Genomic DNA, 6,000 nt, shown 5'->3' with positions numbered 1-6,000 from the left:
CATCTAAGTTGACTAATGCTGTGCCTGCCCTTGCCTCAATGTTGGCTACTGCTGGGCCTTCACGGGCATCTAGGTTGACTACTGCTGTGCATGCCCTTGCCTCCATGTTGGCTAATGCTGATCCTGCCTGGCCTCCATGTTGGCTACTGCTAATCCTGTACTGGCCTCAAATTACTATTGCTGGACTTCCACTGGCCTCCAATGACTATTGCTGCTCCTTCACTGCATTTGTGACCTTTTTCCTGCATAGACCCTGTAATGGTGAATATTGAAGTCTAAAAAAAAATATATTGACTTTGAGATATCAAAAAGATAATGATGTTACTGACATGTAGAGCCCTAAATTCAACCAAATACACTACCCCTGTATCATAAAGATGCTTTAAACCATGAAATCCGAAGCATTTCGAAAAAAATCTGAAAGTCCGATCGTACAGAACTTTTGAAAAGTTCGCTCATCTCTAGTCTTCACAAGTTCCCACCAAATGGGCTTGCTGCGGCAGGTGACCCCGGGCGAAGATACCCCTTTGTCAAGTAAGAGAGTCTCTCTTACTTGACAAAGGGGTATCTTTGCCCGGAAACGCGTAGTACATGAGACTATTAAAATTGTATCATCGCACTTTTTCACTCTAACGCCATCAAGCGCCGTTATTCTGGTTCCTGTGGTCCTCGGGTAACTTCGTGGATTCGACACCCAACCTTTAACCCCTTAGTGACCGCCATGCTGCCTTTTCACGGAGGCCACTAATGGGCTTTATTCCGATGCGTACGCCTTTTAACGGCGGACGCATCGGAATAAATTACCGTCCGGCGGCGGCTGCAGAGCGGGTTATCAGCGGTCAGTGTGACCGCTGACCCCTTCCTGTAACTGCCAGGAGCAGAGGATTCTCCGCTCCGGGCAGTTTAACCCATTAAATGCCGCTGTCAAACCATGACAGCGGCATCTAACGGTCCCGGTGGATCCCGGACGTCCGGTCCTCCGATGTCTCCATGGTGATCCCGGGGTCCTAATGAAGGTCACCGGGGTCACCATGGAGATGCTGACAAAGGTGGCTGTGGCTATTGCCTGTCAGCATGAGGCATGATACAATACATTGCAGTACATCAGGTACTGCAATGTATTGTATCAGCGATCTAAGTATTTTACACTAGTGTACAGTAATGTACACTAGTGTAAAAGTAAAAAAAAGTTAAAAAAAATGTGCACCAAACACAACACAGCCCCCCCCAGCCCCCCCAATAATAAAGATGCATTACATTCCCTATACCCAATAAAACGTGACATAAAAGTGATCAAAAACACAAATCCTATACATATTTGGTATTGTTACGTCCGTAACGACCCAATCTATAAAACGATATCAATAATTATACCGCATCAATAAATTAAAAAAAACAGTACCAGAATAGCTGTATTTTATCAATCCACTTTAGAAAACACGTCATAAAAGAGATCAAAAAGTCATATACATATAAAACTTGGCATCAATAGAAACTACAGATCTTCCCGCAAAAAATAAGCCCCAAACCAGCGCAAAAGATAAGAACGCTATAGATCTTGCAATGCGGCGACAGTTTTTGTGGGTTTTTGCTAGGAAGATAGTTTCTATTGCGCCAAAGTGATAATAGTTAAAAAAACCTACACAAATGTGGTATCGCCGTAACCGTAGCGACACAGAGAATACATGTATTATGTTATTAGTGACTGCCGATCCGGTAATGCCCGCAGCCCTCTCCTCTTAGCTACCGGAGGTAGCTAAGGGGTTGGGGCAGAGTGTGGGCTCAGTCCCGGCCAGTCCTCACACCGGCGATCGCCGTTTTTACCAGTATAACGGCGGCCACCGGTAATGGACATTGCCAGCGCAGGAGGTGGCAGAGAGCATGGGGCAATGATCGGGGACCACCCGGTGTGGTCCCAGTACAAGCGATCAGCGGTATATACTATATTCCACTGATCGCTTGTTCCAAATGGTGCCGGCACTTTTTTACCCATCACCAAAGTCAAGTGCCCTGGATTACCGGTAACCATCCCAGATTACCGGTAACCACCCCAGATTACCGGTAACCACCCCAGATTACCCGTAACCACCCCAGATTGCCCGTCACCACCCCAGATTGCCTGTCACCTCCCCAGATTGCCCGTAACCATCGCAGACAGCCCATAACCACCACAGATTTCCACAGACTGCCCGTAGCTACCCCAAATTGCCTGTCACCACCCCAGATTGCTCGCAACCTCCCCAGATTGCTCGCAACCTCCCCAGATTGCCCGTCGCCTCCCTGGATTGCCCATCGACACCCCAGTTTGCCCGTCGACACCCCAGTTTGCCCGTCGACACCCCAGATTGCCCTTTGCCACCCCAGATTGCCCGTCGCATCCCCAGATTACCCGTCACCACCCCCAGATTGCCCATCACCACCCCCAGATTGCCAACCACCACCCCAAATAGCCAGTGAACACCCCCAGATTTCCCGTAACCACCCCATATAGCCAGTTAACACCCCCAGATTGCCCTTAACCATCCCAGATTGCCCGTAACCACCCCAAATTGCCCGTAACCACCCCAAATTGCCTGTAACCAACCCAGATTGCTCGTAACCACCCCAGATTGCCCGTAACCACACCAGATTGCCTGTCGCAACCTCAGATAGCTAGTAAACACCCCGAGATTGTCCATTACCACCCCAGATAGCCAGTAAACACTCACATATTGCCTGTAACTAAAATGACACTCCTTCCCTTCTGAGCCCTGCTGTGTGCCCATACAGTGGTTTATGCCCACATATGGGGAACCATTGTACTCAGGAGAAGCTCCATTACAAATGTTGGGGTGCTTTTTCTCCCCTGTTTCTAGTGAAATTGAAAAATTTCAAACTAAACAAACATGTTATTGGAAAAATTCTATTTTTTTTCTTTTTTACTGTCTAGTTTTGAATACTTTCCTCCAATACCTGTGGGGTCAAAATGCTCACCACACCCCAAGATGAATTCTTTGAGGGGTGCACTTTCGTAAATGGGGTGACTTTTAGGGGGGGGGTTCTATTCTGCAGACATTACAGGGGCACTGCAAAGGCACCTGGCACTCAGAAACTTCTTCAGAAAAATCATGCACTGAAAATGCTAATTGGCGCTCCCTTCCTTCTGAGCCCTGCTGTGTGCCCATACAGTGGTTTATGCCCACGTATGGGGTACCATTCTACTCAGGGAAACCTGTATTACATATATTGGGGTGCTTTTTTTCCGCTGTTCCTCGTGAAATTGAGAAATTTTAAACTAAACATTCATATTATTGGAAAAATTCTATTTTGTAATTTTTACTTTCTTCTTTTGAAAACTTTCCTCTAATACCTGTGGGGTCAAAATGGTCACCACACCCCAAGATGAAATCTTTGAGGGGTGTACTTTCCTAAATGGGGTGACTTTTTTTTTGGGGGGGGGGGGGGGTTATTCTGACGGCACTACAGGGGCACTGCAAACTCACCTGGCACTAAGCAACTTCTTCACAAAAATCTGCATTGAAAATGCTAATTGGCGCTGCCTTCCTTCTGAGACCTGCTGTGTGCCCATAGAGTGGTTTATGCCCACGTATGGGGTACCGTCCTACTCAGGGAAACCTGTGTTACATATATTAAGGTGAGTTTTCTCCCCTGTTCCTCATGACATTGAGAAATTTCAAACTAAACAAACATATTATTGGAAAAATTCTATTTTTTTATTTTTACTGTCTTCTTTTGAATACTTTCCTCTAATACCTGTGTGGTCAAAATGGTCACCACACCCCATGATGTATTCTTTGAGGGGTGCACTTTCAAAAATGGGGTGACTTTCATGGTAGTTTGGCCCCCTCTGTGCTAGCCCCCCCCCCCGTAAGTATTTGTTACCCCGATTTAGGGATCTATCCTATTGAAAATCTCCTGAGCCCTAATAGTTAGCCCCTACCAGTAAAAAGTATCCCCCATAGGTAGTTAGACCTCCCTTCTCCCATGTAGACTTCCTCCCCTCTCTAATATACAAACAGCCATACTCCCCTGTTTCATACATAGTCCAAAGGCTGCTCTCCCCTTCCTGCCTTCTCTGCAAACATCATTCTAGCGCCGGAATGCCAAGAAAGAGAGTTATAAGAGAAACCCCTTTGCTGATCTCAGAGAGACCAGCCAAACGACAACACCGCCGGCTGCTAGTGAAAGCGCTCAAATCAGAGAAGTCCTAGGTGTATTGCCCCCTGGTAAACATGAATATGCAAAAGAAGAGCCCATGGAGCCTCATCAAAGAGTCTCAAAACACAGGACTAGCCAGATATCCCTCCAAGTGGCCGGCCTCTTACCTGCATCCACAAGAGTGCCTGCCAGGTCAGGGTCCTCGCTCTGTGCCACATTTACTTTCAGTGCTCAATAGAGTCTAAATATATTGCATTTATGGTAACAAGTCTGGTGCCATCTGTTACCCATTGCTTACAATTACATTAGCATTTGTATATCTTTTTACGTCCATAGAAACATACATATTTATTGTATGCTACTGTTATTAAAAATAGTATCAATGCATTGCATACTTGAAAAATGTCACAAAATAATGTTGTTGTACTTCTAGGCAATTAGAGTCTTTAGAGACATTCTTAAAACAAAAATTCTGTTATAAATATTGGCCTGGATAAATTTACAAAGCAAAGTGAAGTTTTCTTGAACAGATTTCCTGTTCTGTCTGTGGTAATAAGTAGGGGGCTGATCTGTACAACATTAAAGAGAAAGGTGATGGATAGCAAAAACAATTACAACTTAGTCTTCCCTTTCTCTGTGGAATGAGGTCACAGAGCATGCTTACAAATTTGTCCGATACAAAGAATAACATCTGGTGATGTTTATTGTTTCTATGTAAAAGAAGTTTGTTGTAAAGCATGTCATTAATACTGTTAATGAGGAAAACACCACCAAACTCTAACAACGGGGATCTAGGTGCAGGTCCGACTAATGGTGACCAGATGAATAATGTAAAACTATAAAAGTTTATTATAAAGACCCAATGCATTTTGGAACCGTACAGGTTCCTTTTTCAAGAGTCATATAACATTCTGCTGTTAAAACATTAATGCTGTTAAAACAGCTTAGGTAAGATGACAGCCCACATAATAATGTAATAAAAATAAAATAAAAAAATACAATAAAAAATGGAAACCACTTCGAGAAAAAGGACATGATCCAGTATCTGGCTCTAATAAGGAAAAACAAATCTAAGCAATACATTCCCAGTAAGAGATTGTATATGGACAGCCCTTACTACAGTTATCAGTCTGTATGTGTATTGTGAACCCTAGATAAAGGAAGCTGAAGTCATAGAGGCTTTGGGTCCAGTACAAACTTCACTACTAGCTTACTATATAACTAAATTTGCGTTTCTTTGTGTAAACCATAACAAAACAATTAAAGCTCGCGCATTAACTCTTGTTCACACTATGCAGTTTGCGCACCGCTATGGCTAACAGTAAATACAAAACAGAAAATGCTGCAGCAAAGAGCAAGTGCCATATAAAATTTTAGTTTTTTTTAGAATTTTTTTTTTATTATTATTATTATTATTATTATTTTCTTGAAAAAAAAGAGGTTCTTAGGCTAGGTTCACACTGCGTTTTCAGCATCCATTTAACGCATCCGTTTTTTGCAAAAAACGCATGAAAAACGGATTGCAAAAAACGGATTCATTTGTGTGCATCCGTTTTTCCATTGACTTCCATTATAAAAAAAAACGGATCCGTTTTTTTTGGCGGACCAAAACGGACCAAAAAACGTTGCTGACCCTATTTTTCTGGACGTTAAAAAAAACGGATCCGTTAAACGGATGCTGAAAACGCAGTGTGAACCTAGCCTTAGCAGATGGTTTGATCAAACTGAATGTACCATTTTTTGTCTTTGTGTAAACCACCACAATTTCTTTGCCTTGTACACACACTATGCTTCTGTAACCAAAAGCAAAACTCAGTTGATCCTAACATATTTATAAATCAC

This window comes from Dendropsophus ebraccatus, chromosome 10, assembly GCF_027789765.1.
Source record: "Dendropsophus ebraccatus isolate aDenEbr1 chromosome 10, aDenEbr1.pat, whole genome shotgun sequence".
NCBI lineage: Eukaryota > Metazoa > Chordata > Amphibia > Anura > Hylidae > Dendropsophus > Dendropsophus ebraccatus.
This window is presented reverse-complemented; position numbering follows the sequence as displayed.